Source organism: Ursus arctos, unplaced genomic scaffold (genome assembly GCF_023065955.2).
Source record: "Ursus arctos isolate Adak ecotype North America unplaced genomic scaffold, UrsArc2.0 scaffold_2, whole genome shotgun sequence".
Classification (NCBI taxonomy): Eukaryota; Metazoa; Chordata; class Mammalia; order Carnivora; family Ursidae; genus Ursus; species Ursus arctos.
The window spans coordinates 30,023,129-30,038,280 of record NW_026622874.1 but is presented as its reverse complement, the minus strand read 5'-3'; positions in this window follow the sequence as shown (position 1 = coordinate 30,038,280).

Sequence of the window (15,152 nt, the reverse complement as noted above, 5' to 3'; positions counted from 1 at the left end):
ACTTTTGAACACCCCTCCAATACCTGAGGAGTTTCCTGTGAGAAGACCTGCCCCCTGGACCCCTTTTGCAGCACAGGCAGGGGTGACCTAGGCATGGTCACACACCACTTCAACTTGAAAGATGAAGTTGGAGAGATTCAACTCATTTGTTGCAAGAACGATTTGTAAGACAAAGAAGAAAACGTGCCAAACTCTGCCTACCCAGTGGGGAGGGAGCCGAGCGTCCCAGAGGGAGAGCCCTGAGTTTTGAAGCGTGTGTTTGTGGAAGTTGTGTTGGTGTCAAGCGTCGGCAGGAGCAGTGGGTTCTCACTGGAGCCGCTGGCATGTTTGGGCGTTGCGGCACCTACATGTGGCTTCTGGTCTTCCTGGAGACTCTGTGGGCTATGCAATGTTGATAAAGTCCCTTTCTCAGCCGGAGTGCTTTCTGTTGTCTGTAACTAAGAACCTGACTGAGTCAAGATGAGACCTGAAAGATGAGTCAGCCATGATGAGTCAGCGCAGGTGGGATGAAAATTCTAGGCAGAGGGCACCAAGGAATGAGAGAGTTGGTTTAAGGAACCAAGGGTAGCCTGTGTGGTTAGAGTCACCAGAAGAGGGGAGACTGGCACTTGATGAGAGTAGAGGGGAGGCAGGGCCCAGAGTGTAGTGTTAAAGTCATAGTCAGGAGACTGTAGTTTATGTAAAGTGTAATGGAAGTGGAAATCATTTTGGCAGGAGAACACGTGATCTGATTAATGTGTTCTGAAACTGCTCTGTGTGGAACATGGGTAAGAAGGTGACAAGAGAGGAGATGGGAACAGTATTAAAGTTGTGTCATACTGCAATTGTGTTTCTGTGCCTGGGTCCTTACTAAATCATGAATCCTTGAAGCCAAAACCCATGCTAATTCAAGTGCGTAGAAGGTGTTTATTTTATTAAACTGAATAGTATAGATACAATAATGCATTATCTTTATAACAAATCTGCTAGGCAGGTATTATGTCCCTTTCATAGATGAAAAAACGTGGTTAGAGAGATCTATGTGCTGTGTGCTAGGCAGTATCCTAAGAATTTTACATACTAATTATACACTAACACACTAATCCTCACAATAATCTTATCAGGTATATGCTATTTTATCCCCATTTTACAGATACGGCAACTGAGGCACAGAGAGGTTATATAATAAGCTCTATCCAGGCAATCTGTCTTCAGAGTCTCTACTCTTAACCACTAGATAAGACTGCCTCATAAAAATGCTGATAAGCTCCGTATGTTTATATAAAAAAAGAAATTTAAATGAGCTAAAATATAATGAGTAACCACTAGATAAAAATTGAATATATAACTTCCAAACTACTAAAGAAAAAAAAAATCTGGAAAATGAAACTTTATCAAACCAAAGACAGAAAAGAGAAGAAAACAACAGGAAGCACAATATATAGAAAAAAACAAGTCAGAATTAAATCCAAGCACATACATATGAAAGGGTTAAATTTTACTATTAAAGGAGGAAATATCTCCAATGTGGGGGCACATGTATATGCTATTTAAACACATATTTAAAACAAAATAGCGGGGCTCCTGAGTGGCTCAGTCAGTTAAGCGTCTGCCTTCGGCTCAGGTCATGATCCTGGGGTCCTGGGATTGAGTCCCGCATCAGGCTCCCTGCTTGGCAGGGAGCCTGCTTCTTCCTCTCCCTCTGCCACTATCCCCGCCTGTGCTGTGTCAGATAAATAAATAAAATCTTTAAACAAAATAAGGAAGAAATTAATGAAGGCATACATTAACGAAAGAGAAAAAACTTCTAGATAAATGTTATCAATAACAAAATCAATCAAAATTAATCAAAAATCAAAAGGTGGTTCAACAAAACTGATCAAGAAAATGGACTCCAACAGAATATATATGAATAAGAACAATATGAGATTAAAAAAAAAAAGTTAATACCAGAGTGTAGAGAGCAAGATGGAGTCTCTGATGTCCAGCAGGGGCCTATGTCAAGCAATGACACCAGCAGTTAAGGGCATTGCAGCCATGAGATATCGCAGAGACCAGCACCAGCTGACAACACCCCAGAACTGATCACAAGCAGAGGCAGAGGAGGTCTGCAGGACCTCAAACCGATTCAACCCATTTAAAAAGGGGAGGATTTTTGCAGGAAACTGTCAGACTCTCCAGACACTGACCTCTCTACGTCTGACCACTTAAAAAAGGCAGCTTACGCTGAAGGCTCTCCCCATTGATCTCTGAACAGAACTGAGACCCTTCACTGCCTAAACATAGTAAGATGCAAGTGCCAAGAGCTGACTTGGACCTGACCAAGGCCTTATCTCAACTGCGCGCCCACAGAATGACTTTGCGTTTGGTTTTTTAACTTCCTACCCCCTGTGTTATCTTGTTTTCTGGGTGACTTGTGTTCTGTTTTGTGTGTCATGGAAAAAGCCAAGTTAATCACTGGTGAAATGTCATTGAGTTTGGAATCCTGAACCTGCTTTATAATTACATTAACCTTGATTTATGACAGACTAAAGCTGACATAGTGGAAAGACACAACTCCTGCGTATACCCTGACAGCGTGCTCATGACACAGAGACAATTTAATACCCAAAAATTTGAAAATGTAAATGAAATTAATACTTTTCTAGGAAGAAAATATATTTATCTCTTAAAAACTCACCACACCCAGATGGCTTTAAAGATGAGTTTTTCAAACCTAAGGCATAGATCATTCATACGGTAGTTCTATTCCAGGTCACATAAAAAGAAATTAATCTGAGTCATTTTGACCTTCCATAAACTAATATCAAAACTGGACAAGGACAACTAAAGAAAAGCATAAGCCAATTTCACTTATGAACATATGTTACAGGATCCAGGGTTCTTGTCTCAGAGTCGAAGAATGAACAGTCGTGGACACAAAAGGGTGAAGTGAATTGAAAGTTTATTAAGTGAAGGGAAGAAAGGAAAGGAAAGGAAAGAAGAAAGAAGCAGCTCTTTGAAGTGAGGGGGTCCCGAATTGGTTGCCACCGAGAGCTTCTAGTGGCAGTCTTTTATTAAAAACTGACTGGGAAGCTTGTGGCCTTGAGATTCTTTGCCATCTTGGTTTGAGTAAGGACCATTGAGAAAACCCTCAGTGACGTAATTCTTTGAGGTCTGGTCATTTTCTGTGATACACCGTAGCCGCCAAAGAAAAATACTCGGGACCATCCAAGGCCGGGTGGTCTGTTTCCTTATCTTTTGTTTACTGTCTTAACGCCTGCCAGGAAGAGTCTAGGAGCCTAGCCAGGGGCCCCCTATCTCTCCTTGTCTATACCTTAACCCTTTCCTTATTCACTTGGACACAAAAATCCTGTATGAAATACACAGCAATTTTCATCCAGCAATGTACTGGAAGAATACATACCAGGACTGTAAGGATGGCTCAACTTTAGAAAATCTATTATTGTAGTCCTATTATTACAGGGTAATGGAGAAAAGCTGTATGATCATCTGTGAGACTGATACAGTATTTGATAATAAATACCCATTTCTGATTTTAAGAAAATAAAAACGAATTGATAAACTAGAAAAAGAACAAAGTGCAGTTAATGTTTTTAAAAAAGGAACTGCCAGAAACCTTCAGAAAACATCATGAAGGCTAAGGTAAAATGCAATCCAAGTAACTTCTGGAAAGAAGGGAGAAAGTCCTGAGGCTAGTGAAGTGTTGTGTTGGATTCTTGGGAAAAGCCGAAATTGTTATTTACAGATGAATTCTTACCTACAAAATCCAAGAAAATTATTAGAAAACAAAGGTTCAGTCAAGTCACAGATCCACACCAAAACCCACATTATCCTAGCGTACAATAAAAGTCCACTAGGAAGAACAAACAAACCAAAATAGCAATAAAAACTGCCAGGAAAAAAAACGTAAAAAGAAATGTGCAAACCGCCAAGAAGATTGCAAGACTTCAGCTGAACAACGAGGGAAGACTCGGATAAACGGAGAAATATCCTCAGTGCTGGACAGGAACTCTCAAAATTGTACTGATACCAAATCTGGGCAAACGAATCTACGGGAAACCAAAGCCCAGGAAACCTTTGCCATTTGGCGACAACCCATTATAGAATTTGAAATGGAATCCCAAACAAATGCCGGAAAACCGCTGCCATTTGGCGACCATCTGTTACAGAACTCTGCCCTAGAGCTCCAGGTTCCCGACGTCGCCAGGGGAAACGCCCGGCGAAGAGCGTGACAGCCCGCGCAGATGCGCCCTCACGGCCCCGCGCCCGCAGCCCGGGCCGAAGACAGCGCGGCCGGAAGAGGCCCGTGGCCCCGCCCTCCCTGCGTCGTGGGCGGGGCGTTTCCCGCCGGTGACTCCCCCGCGCCCTCCTGCCGCGCGCCGGGGAGCGGTCCCACGTCCTGCTCCGCGGCGGGTTCCTGAGCCGCCGCGGGCTGGGGCTGTGGACCTCGCCCCAAATGGTCGTTTCCCCTGTAGTTTCCAGTAAGTGATGGTCGCAGTGGGAGCTGTGGCTGGAAGGGGCCGGCGTTGCCCCTTTCTTCCCACCTTCCCCTTCCCTCAAGCACCGTTATCATGTCTTCCGACCTCCCGGTCACCCCCTAGGCCGTCCTCCCCCTCTCCCCAAATGAGGCCGTTTCCAGCGCTCCAGGTTTCCCCAGCAGGTGAGGCCTTTCTCGTAAGCTTCATTCATCTTATCCGGTCGCGGGCCTCTCGTGTATGTACTGTGGAGGGTGTGTTCTTGGTCCGACACTGCCAGCTCTTCCTCTCGCTGCCACTGGGATGGGTCCTGCAGGTACGCACCGGGGAAATGTGACCCCTACCCCCAGCTTCTTCGAATATACCTCATCTGTCTGCTACAGAATCTCCCATCTTCCGACGAAAATCTCTACCAAGGATCATCCCTCAGCGCAGCACCTCCTCCCTTCCCAAACCCCCTCTTGTCATTAAATAATAGCAGCAATTAACGAAGGAATGCCTTAAGAATAAGACACGAACGTAAGCACTCCACAGGCATTATTTTAAACATTGCTACGATCCTTAGGTAGAAACAAATGACAAAACGGAAGCACAGAAATGTTAATAATTTGCTCAGGTGATGAGTAAGGGACAGGTGAGGCTGGGTAGGGGGCTACATAACCAGCCTCACAGAAATTCCAGATGTAGAGTAATGTTATAGACAAGATATTAACCAGAGAGAAGGGAACATAACAAATCCACCTTGTTTTTTCTAAATATAGTCGAGATACTTTTATAACATTTACAAATCTACCTTGTTTGTCCTAAATGTTATAGATGAGATATTTACCAAGTTCCCTGGTCAGTTTTCTATAAAAGACCGGCCATAAAACCCCTCAGTGACAACGCATTCGGAACCCCTCTCACTTTAGAGAGCACTTTTCTTTCTGTTCTCACCTTCACTTAACAAACTTTTACTTCACTTCACCCTTTTTTCCTTGAGATTCATTCTTCTACTCTGTGAGACAAGAACCCTGTAACTGCAACAGTGAATAGCTTGGATGTGGTGTTGACATTTGAATCCATGGTGTAGGTCACTCCAAAGCAGGTGCTATTATCCTTTCTCTTTACCAAATACCTGGGCATCCCCCTTTTATTTGCTTCTGAGGAATTTTTTTCTGGATGCTGTCTAGGAACCCTCAAAGCTCTCCTTATTGCAAACCCCTGAGAGTTACATTTTATAAGTTATCTAAGCTCTGGTCTTAATATGTTGCATTCCCCAAATGTGCTTATGCTTCCTTAAAAATGTGCTTCTAACCCAGTATTCACTAACCAGCCCTTTTCCTTTGCCCCAGTATGACTGTCTTATCATCATCACTGTTCTCAGCAAACATTTGAGCAGCTAGTTTATTTAAGACAGTAAAGATAATTGGAGTTTCAAAGAACTCTTGAGGTTTAGTTCCTGACTACAAGGAGAAATATGGAATTTATTCATAAAAAGACCAACCAAATAGCACATCAGCACTCAGTTGCACAGAAAAGTTCTACTGGAGCCACTTTAGACAAATTTAAGTGCTAGATTGTGTCCTCATCTGTAAAATGTTAAGTTTACGCTAGATCATTGAAGTTATGTGAATCTTAAGTTCAGAGAAAGGAGTGATGACTACTGATGTGGGAACTGCTGGCGAGGCTATATAGTGAATTTTTTAATATGTATAGTGTATTCTTGATACATTATAGAAACAAAGATTAGGTTGAAGGCTCTTCTTAGCACACTTTTTTTCACTTTGAATATCTGATACTGGTTGTAGCTTTCCTCTAGAAATAAAGTTCCTATTCATATAACATTTTATACTCAAATTTTAGGAGATTCATGACCCACCCCTCCCTTCCAAAGCCTGCATGTTAAAGACCCTTGATTTAGGAAAATAAAATGAACCGCAACTCAAAAGGCAAGACTAAACCAGATATGGAGGGTCCTTATCTTGCAGGCAGAGTGGAGCCATTGGAAGTTAAGTAGTAAAATCTGGCAGGAGTGCGAAGGGTGAATGGGCAATGGCAGTGGGCAATGGCAGTGAAACCGGTTAGGCAGCCAGTGGAATAATTTAGGTAGATAGTGGAGGAGATACTACAGGGCTATGCCAAGCAGTATAGAGAATGGGGGGAAACTGCAAGAAATATTGGCAAGGACAAATGAAAAGGATGGATATAGAATTGAAAGACAGGAAGGAGTCAGTGATAACAAGGTTTGAGGTCTGTACAGCTGCAATTATATACCTTTTCTACTTTGTCTTCAGTTTTTTATTGCACTAGGTCATTCCTATAGTATACATGCTCTAAGAGGAGATGTCACTACTGACCCAATGGATATTAAAAGAGATACAATTATATACTTATAAATTCAACCACTCAGATGAATGAGACCACTATCACAGCTACCAAAATGTACCTAAGAAGAAACAGATAAGCTGAATAGTACTGTAACTATTAAAAAATTGAATTTGTATTTAAAAATATAGGAGCACCTGGGTGGCTCAATCAGTTAAACATCCAACTCTTGATCTCGGTTCAGGTCTTGATCTCAGGGTCATGAGTTCAAGCCCCGTGTCAGCCTCCATGCTGGGTGTGGAGCCTACTTAAAAAAATAAAATCTATAAAAGGGTGAAGTCCAGGCCCCGATAACTTTGCTGGTGAATGTCACCAAACATTTAAAGATAAAATGATAGTTCTGCACAAGCTCTTCTAGAAGATAAAAGAAGGAAGGCTCCCAACTCATTTTATGAAGCCAAAATTACCTGATACCAAAACCAGATAAAAACAATATAGAACAGAAAACCACATCATTATCTCTAATGAACAAAGATGCAAGAATCCTCAACAAAATTGGCAGATTGAATCCAGCAGCATGTAAGAAGAAAAATACTTTGTTATCATGTGACATTTACCCCAGGAATTCAAGGCTGGTTTAACATTTGAAAATCAGTTAGTATAATCTACCACATTAACAAACTAAACAAGAAAAACTACATGATCCTATGAATAGATGCAAAAAAAAAGCACTTAACAAGATTCAACATCTGTGATTTTTTAAAACTCATCATCACAAACCCAAGATGTTTCATCTGTGTTCTTAAAAAAAAGTAAAATTTGGTTCAACCAAGTTGAGGAAAAATAAACATTTTGAGCCCAAAAAAGAGTCAAATCCATAATTGTCTATGTAGTAGATCTCAAGAAATCTACAAGAAGGTCTTAATACTAAGAAGTGAATTTATGCAGGATAAAAGGTTAACATACACTAATCATATATCTACACTAGAAATGAACAATTGGAAGGTGACCCACTCCTCTCGTCTACAAATGAAATACTTAGGTGTAAATCTAACAAAGTATGTGCAGGATCTTTATGCTGAGAAGTACAAAATGCTGATAAAAAAAATCAACACCCATACTATGTTCATGGATTAAAAGATTCAGTATAGTTAAGATGTCAGTTCTCCCCAAATTGATTTATGCACTTAATACAATTGCAATAAAAATCCCAGCAGGATTTTTGTACATACAGATTAGTTGATTCTAAAGTTATAAGGAAAATAAAGGAACTAGAATAGCAATACAATTTTGCAAATGAAGAGCAAATTTGAAGAATCCACACAGTCTGCTTTTAAGACATCCTATGAAGCTGTAGTAATCAAGACAATGTGGTACTGGTGAAAGGATAGACACATAGACCAATGGAATAGAACAGAGTCCAGAAATAGACCCACAAAATTTGGCCAACTGATTTTTGAGAGAGGGGCAAATGCAACTCAATGAAGAAAGGACAGCCCTTTCAGTCAATACATGGTGCTGGAAAAACTGGATATCCACATGTGGAAAATAAATCTTGGCCTACATCCCATACCACATATAAAAATTAACTCAAAGCGAATCATAGACCTAAAAGAGCAAAAAATATGAAACTTGAGGAAAACATAGGAGAAAAATTTTTGAAACCTTGGATTAGGCAAAGAGTTCTTAGTTACAACACCAAAAGCACTTCATAAAAGGAAAAATTGATAAATTGGACTTTATCAAAATTAAAATATTTTGCTACATGAAGGATATTACAAAGAGAATGAAAGACAAGGCATATACACAACAAAAGACTTATATCTGGAATATTTAAAGACTTTTTCAAAACCTAACTAGAAAACAACTCAAAAAAATGGGGAAAGTTTGAACAGACATTTCACTAAAGAGAGACACAGATGGCAAATAAGCACATGAAAGATATTCAACATAATTAATCATTAGGGAAATGAAAATTAAAACCACAAAAAATATTGCATACCTATTAGAATGAATAAAAAAAAAAAACCCACCGAGTACCAGCAAAGATGTGGAGAAACTGGAACATTCATACATTGCTATGGAGATGCAAAATAGTACAGGCTCTCTGGAGAACAGCTGTTCAGTTTCTTATAATAAAGTTAAACATACATTTACCATATAATACAGAAATTCCACTTTTATATGTTTATCTCAGAGAAATGAAAGCAAACATTAACACAACAATGTGTATATCAATGTTTATAGCAGCATTATTAATTATCTCAAATGTCCCAAAGCAAAGTTGATTCAACATTTGAAAATCAATCAGTGTAATTCACTATATTAGCAGACTAAACAAGAAAATCTACATGAACTAAATGCCCTTCAGTGAGTGAATGGATAAACACACCGTGGTTCATCCATATAATGGAATAGTATTCAGAAATAAAAAGGGTGTCCACTAAGCATCAGACTTGTGATTTTGACTCAGGTCATGATCTTAGGGTTGTGAGATCAAGCCCCATGTCGGGCTCCACACTAGGCATGGAGCTTTCTTAAGATTCTCTCTCCTTCTTCCTCTGCCCCTCCTCCCTGCCCCAAATTCATTCTCTCTCTCTCTTAGAAAAAAAAAAAAAGGAAAAAGGAACAAATTATTGATATATGCAATGACTCAAATGTATTTAATAAGCAAAGGAAGCTAATCTCAAATGGTTCATATGTAGGATTCCATTTATATGATATTCTGGAAAAGGCAAAACTGAAGGGACAGAGAACATACCAGTGAGTGGTAGGGGTTATAGGTAGGGAGAGGGTCTGACTGCAGAGGGGTAGCATGAAGGAGTTTTTGAGATATTGGAATTGTTCTGTTCTGTATACTGTTCTGTATCCTGTTAATGTTCTGTATACTGTTATACTATTCTGTATACTGTTAAAAGAATTTATGCATGTGTTAAAACTCAAAGTGCTGTGTACACACACACAAATAAGTTTTTACTGTATGGAAATTTAAAAGTATTTTTAAGTTAAAAAAAAAGCACTCTAGTTGGTGTAAAATCTCTTTTAAAATCCTACCCTTGACCTCAATAGTCCCTCCAACCACTGTGCCACTTTTCTGCTTTCAAAGAACTGTATTTCATAAAATATAGATTATGTTTCTTGGCTCTGTTTCCTTGATTACCACTCATTCTTTTAAAAAATATCTTAAAACATTCAGCAACATAATGCATGCACATGATTAAAAGATCAAGGAGTGTAGAAGGTTTATAATGAAAAGTAACAGTCTCTAGCCCACTTGCTTTCTTCTAATTTTAGATCCAGCTCCCCACAGACAAACACCTTAAATCTTTTGTATGTTTAGTTTCTTTTACTTTTTTTAAAGATTGTATTTATTTGAGAGAGAGACAGAGAGAGCACAAGCAGGGAGAGAGGGAGAGTAGGAGGGAGAAGCAGACTCCCAGCAGAGCTGGGAACCCAACATGGGTCTTGATCCCAGGACCTGGAGATCATGACCTGAGCTGAAGGCAGACTCTTAACCGTCTGAGCCACCCAAGTGCCCCTGAATGTTTAGTTTCTTTGGTGCTTACAGCTACATCTCTAAATAATATGTTTATACTGTTCTTTCTCAATCGGATTTATATGTTATGCTCTGACTTTCTGCTATGATAGATGAGCACTCATCTTGCTTCTACCACCTTTCACTTGTGCCAACCACTTTTCTCCCCAGATTTGATAGTTTTAAGACTGTTTTTATTTCCTCTATTGTTTATTCACGATTATAATCTTAAACAATATATTTAATCACATATTTCTCATTCCAGCAAATCTCAGCAGTATTTCTTGATTTTGTAGGATGATATCAGCACTCCTATCTTTCCCTCTACCTTTTCTCCCCTTTTATCTTTCATGTTCTGTAAGTTGTGACTTTATAGATATGGCATTGTAATTGGATAAATTACTTTTTATTCTATAGCCTTGATTAAAACATCCATATTTTCTTCTAGAAGTTGAATTTAAAAGTTGAAAACTGATAAAAAGAACATTTATATCATTGTAATTTTGTAAATATGGCTCACTACAAGTCCTGGTTATGTGCTTGGCTTATATTTTCCTTAAGTTCTGGGGTCATGTTTCTAGGAGAATGTTGCTAGTATTAATTAATTCTCAATAACATTTTTATTGGAACCCACTGATATTTTGTTCTAAATTGGACCAATTCCTTTTTAGTCCTTTGCACAGCTTTTTTCCTGAGATCTTACTTTTTCCTTTGAACTCCTAGGGTTTTCCACAATTTTGTATCCTTCACCTTCTGCTTCCTTTCTTTTCACCCTAATTTTGCTGAAGCAAATACTCAAGGAACTTCTCAGAAAAGGTACGTGGGAAATAAACCTTCCACATCTTTGCATGACTTGATTTTGCCTGCCTATTTCCTGATAACTTAGCTGAATATAGAATTCTAGGCTTAAAATTGTTTGCCCTGAGATCTCCAAAGATCTTTTTCTTTTCTTTTCTTTTCTTTTAAAGATTTTTATTTATTCGTTTGACAGAGAGAGAGAGCATAAGCAGGGGCAGTGGGAGAGGGAGAAGCAGGCTCCCCACTGAGCAGGGAGCTCAACACGGGGCCAGATCCCAGGACCCTGGGATTATGACCTGAGCAGAAGGCAGATGCTTAACTGACTGAGCCACCCAGGCGCCCCTAAAGGTCTTTTTCAATATGTCCTAGCATTCAGTGTTGATAAAAAGACTGATGCTAGTCTAAATCTTTCTTTGTGATCACTTTCCTTTTGGAAGCATTTGGTAATCTCTTGAAACTTTCAACATGATGAATATAGGCATAGAGATTCTTTTTTTTCTTTTATCTTCTTTAGTAGTTAGTGGGTTCTGTCAATTTGAAGAGTTCTTTTTTGTTCAGCCCTGACACATTTTCCACTCTTTTATTTCATTTCCTCCATTGTCTCTTCTTTCTGGCATTCTTATTATACTTATAGGCCTCTTAGATTTATTCTCTGTAATTCTTTTTTTCCTCTCATTTTTCCAAAAAAAAAAAAAAAAAAAAAGCAACTTGAAATTAACTGGTAGAGGCCAGAGCTGTAGTTAAATATCCTACTTGCATATGAAAGCCCTTCACAACAAAGAATAATGCAGCTCCAAATGACAATAGGAACAGGGTGGAGAAACTCTGCCCTAAGCCAAACCACCAAAATCTCCTATTCAAAATACTGTAAAACGCATCTAACTGGGTTTCCTGCTTCTGCTTTTACCCTTATACAATCTCTTCCCACAAAACACAGCCATATGATCTTTTTAAAAACACAAATCAGATTTTATTCAGATTTTGACAGTCCCTGCTTAAAACTCTCCATTTGCTTCCCACTGTACTTAGGATGAAATTCCAAGTCCTTAAACCTGAAGCTGGTTTTATAGTTTTACATTGTCTGGTCCTTGCTTACTTGTTACCTCATTTCATACCACTCCCCCTTGACTACTGTGTTTGAGATTTACCAACCATCTTTCTGAACATCAAAAATGCTGAACTTCTTCCTGTCTCAGGACCATTGAACTTGTGTGTTCCATCTGCCTAAAAGTTTTTTCCTACAAGTTTCCACATGGTTGGCTGATTTGCATCCTTTTTTTTTTTTTTAAGATTTTATTTATTTATGAGAGAGAGAGAGAACAGAGGAGGAGCAGAGGGAGAAGGAGAAGCAGGCTCCCCACTGAGCAGGGAGCTCAATCCCAGAACCCTGAGATCATGACCTGAGCCAAAGGCAGATGCTTAACAGCTTAACCGATTGAGCCACCCAGGTGCCCTTGATTCGCATCTTTCAAATTATCAGGTCAAGTGTCACCTCCTCAGAGGCAGACACTTCCTATCCACCAGGGCATTATCAATTACATCACTTGTTTATTTTCTTCATAACACTTACCATTAGAAATTGTTTTGTGTTTTTTCTTCTTCTCCCAAAACTAGAATGTAAGCTCTGTGAATGTAGAAACATTGTCTGTTTTGTTCAGGACTACATTTTCAGCACTGGATCAGAGACTTAAGTAAATTTGCTGTATGACAGTATGAACTAGGAGAAATGTGGTTTTACGTACCGAAATGACTAAGTCTCCAGAAGAGCTTGGTTTTACTTTAAAATGCAAATTGGTAATTGATGATTCAGGGCAAGTGCTTATTAAACAGAGATGAAATATTGGAGTTCTGGACAAATAAAAGGTTGGAGGTGTAATATATTCATTGAAATTATAGGACTACATAAGATTTCTAAAAAAGCAGTGTTTTGCAGAGTTTGGTCTCAAGTCTTCTTGAATCCAGATCCTCTAAATGAAGATTTCTGTGTGTGGAGCATAGGATTTAGTTTTTTAACAAGCTCCTTGGTGTTTCTTATGTGTACTAAAGGTTAGGAATCAATAAGCTATAGAGAGGAACAATCAAAAAGATTCAGGATTGAGCCCTAAGATGGACTATCTTTAAGTGTGGAGGAAAAAAGTGAAGCCCCAGATTGAGATAAGGAATGGTATGTGGCAGGTACCAAGGAGATGATCTCAGCTATGAAGGGAGCCAAATCGCAGCTCTCCTTGACTGGTCCATTGCTATGCTTGGGCCGCCATAACAAAATACCATAGACCACGTGGCTTAAACAACAGGAATTTCTTTTCCCACACTTCTGGAGACCAGAAAGTCCAAGAGCAGGGTTTCAGCAGTGTTTGGTTTCCAGCGAGAACTCTTTTCCTGGCTTCAGATGGCTAACTTCTTGCTGCACCCTCACACCTGCACATGGCCTTTTCTTCCGGGTGCATGGGGAGGAGAAAGAGATCTCTCTTTCTTCTTGTAAGGCCACCAGTCCTATCAGATTAGGGCTCTACCCAATGACTTCGTTGAACCTTAATTACCTCCTAAAGATACTATCTCTAAATACAGTTACACTGAGGGTTAGAGTCTCAATAAATGAATTTTGGAGGGATACAATTCAGTCTGTAGCAACTGGTATTTCCCTTTATCAATGAAGAAAACCAGTCTGATGTAATGTGGTCCAAGAGTATCACCACATCACTACTGAATTCTTGTTTTTAGACTACAAAGCAAAATTCAACTGAAACGGGGTGCTTAGTTTGATTGAATCTGCATGAGATTTTTAGCAAGGTTATAGAAATACATATTTGAGGGGCGCCTGGGTGGCTCAGTCGTTAAGCATCTGCCTTCGGCTCAGGGCGTGATCCCAGAGTCTTGGGATCGAGCCCCGCATCAGGCTCCCTGCCCTGCTGGGAGCCTGCTTCTTCCTCTCCCACTCCCCCTGCTTGTGTTCCCTCTCTTGCTGGCTGTCTCTCTCTCTCTCTCTGTCAAATAAATAAATAAAATCTTAAAAAAAAAAAGAAATACATATTTGATTTTTGTTGTGAGGACAGATATTCACATTAGGTTTATGGAAGTTACCATTTAATAGGAAAATAAAACCATTTGTGAGTCACTAATATCTGTCCCTCTTTCTATTCAGAATTTAAAACATAGTTTTCATATCTTTTGTCCCCAAAAACTTCATTTTGTTTTTTAAATTCTCTAATAATTTGTCAACATTTTGGTTTTACAGGCAACGAAGGCAGGTTGTATAGATATGGATAAGAAACCCACACAAGGGGGCGCCTGGGTGGCTCAGTGAGTTAAGCACCTGCCTTGGGGCTTGGGTCCTAATCCCGGGGTCCTGGGATCCAGCCTAGTGCCCAGCTCCCTGCTCAGTGGGGAGTCTGCTTCTCCCTCTCCCCCTGCTCTTGCTCTCTCTCTCAAATAAATAAATAAAATCTTAAAAAAAAAATGTCCACACAAGTGCCAAAGATGCCTGGACCGCCAGAAACAGAGGTAGGAATTTTACTTGGTTTAAGACCTTCTGAGTATTTTCATGTATGTTTTGAAAATTACTTTGTTTCTCTTTCACTTGTTGTTAATATTTGAGAGGATAATTGTGTTACATTTATTATCAATCAAGATCAACACAAACAAAAGAAAAAGGGAAAGAAAAACCCAAGACACCACTGACGCTAACACAGCTGATCAATATTTTATTCTTCAGATGACCGTGTGTTTACTTCTTCATCGTTATTAAGGAAGCCCTATGGATTCAAGTAGTGAAGAAGGTATGTTTAGTACCTTGTTAAGGTATTTCCATTTATAAATTAGATAATTTAGAAAAAAATTCATTAAAACTCCCCTATAACTTGTTTATTAACAAATTTCATTGAGAATATGCAGTATGTACCAGGCATAATGGTAACCATGATATAGTCCCCTCAGCCAAGGAACTTTTATTATATTGGCAATAAAGACAAAGAAATAGTCCACTACAATGCAAATGAATGCTATGACTTGGTACGAATGTGTTAGAGGACAAGGAAAGGCTTTGGAGAGGAAAATGA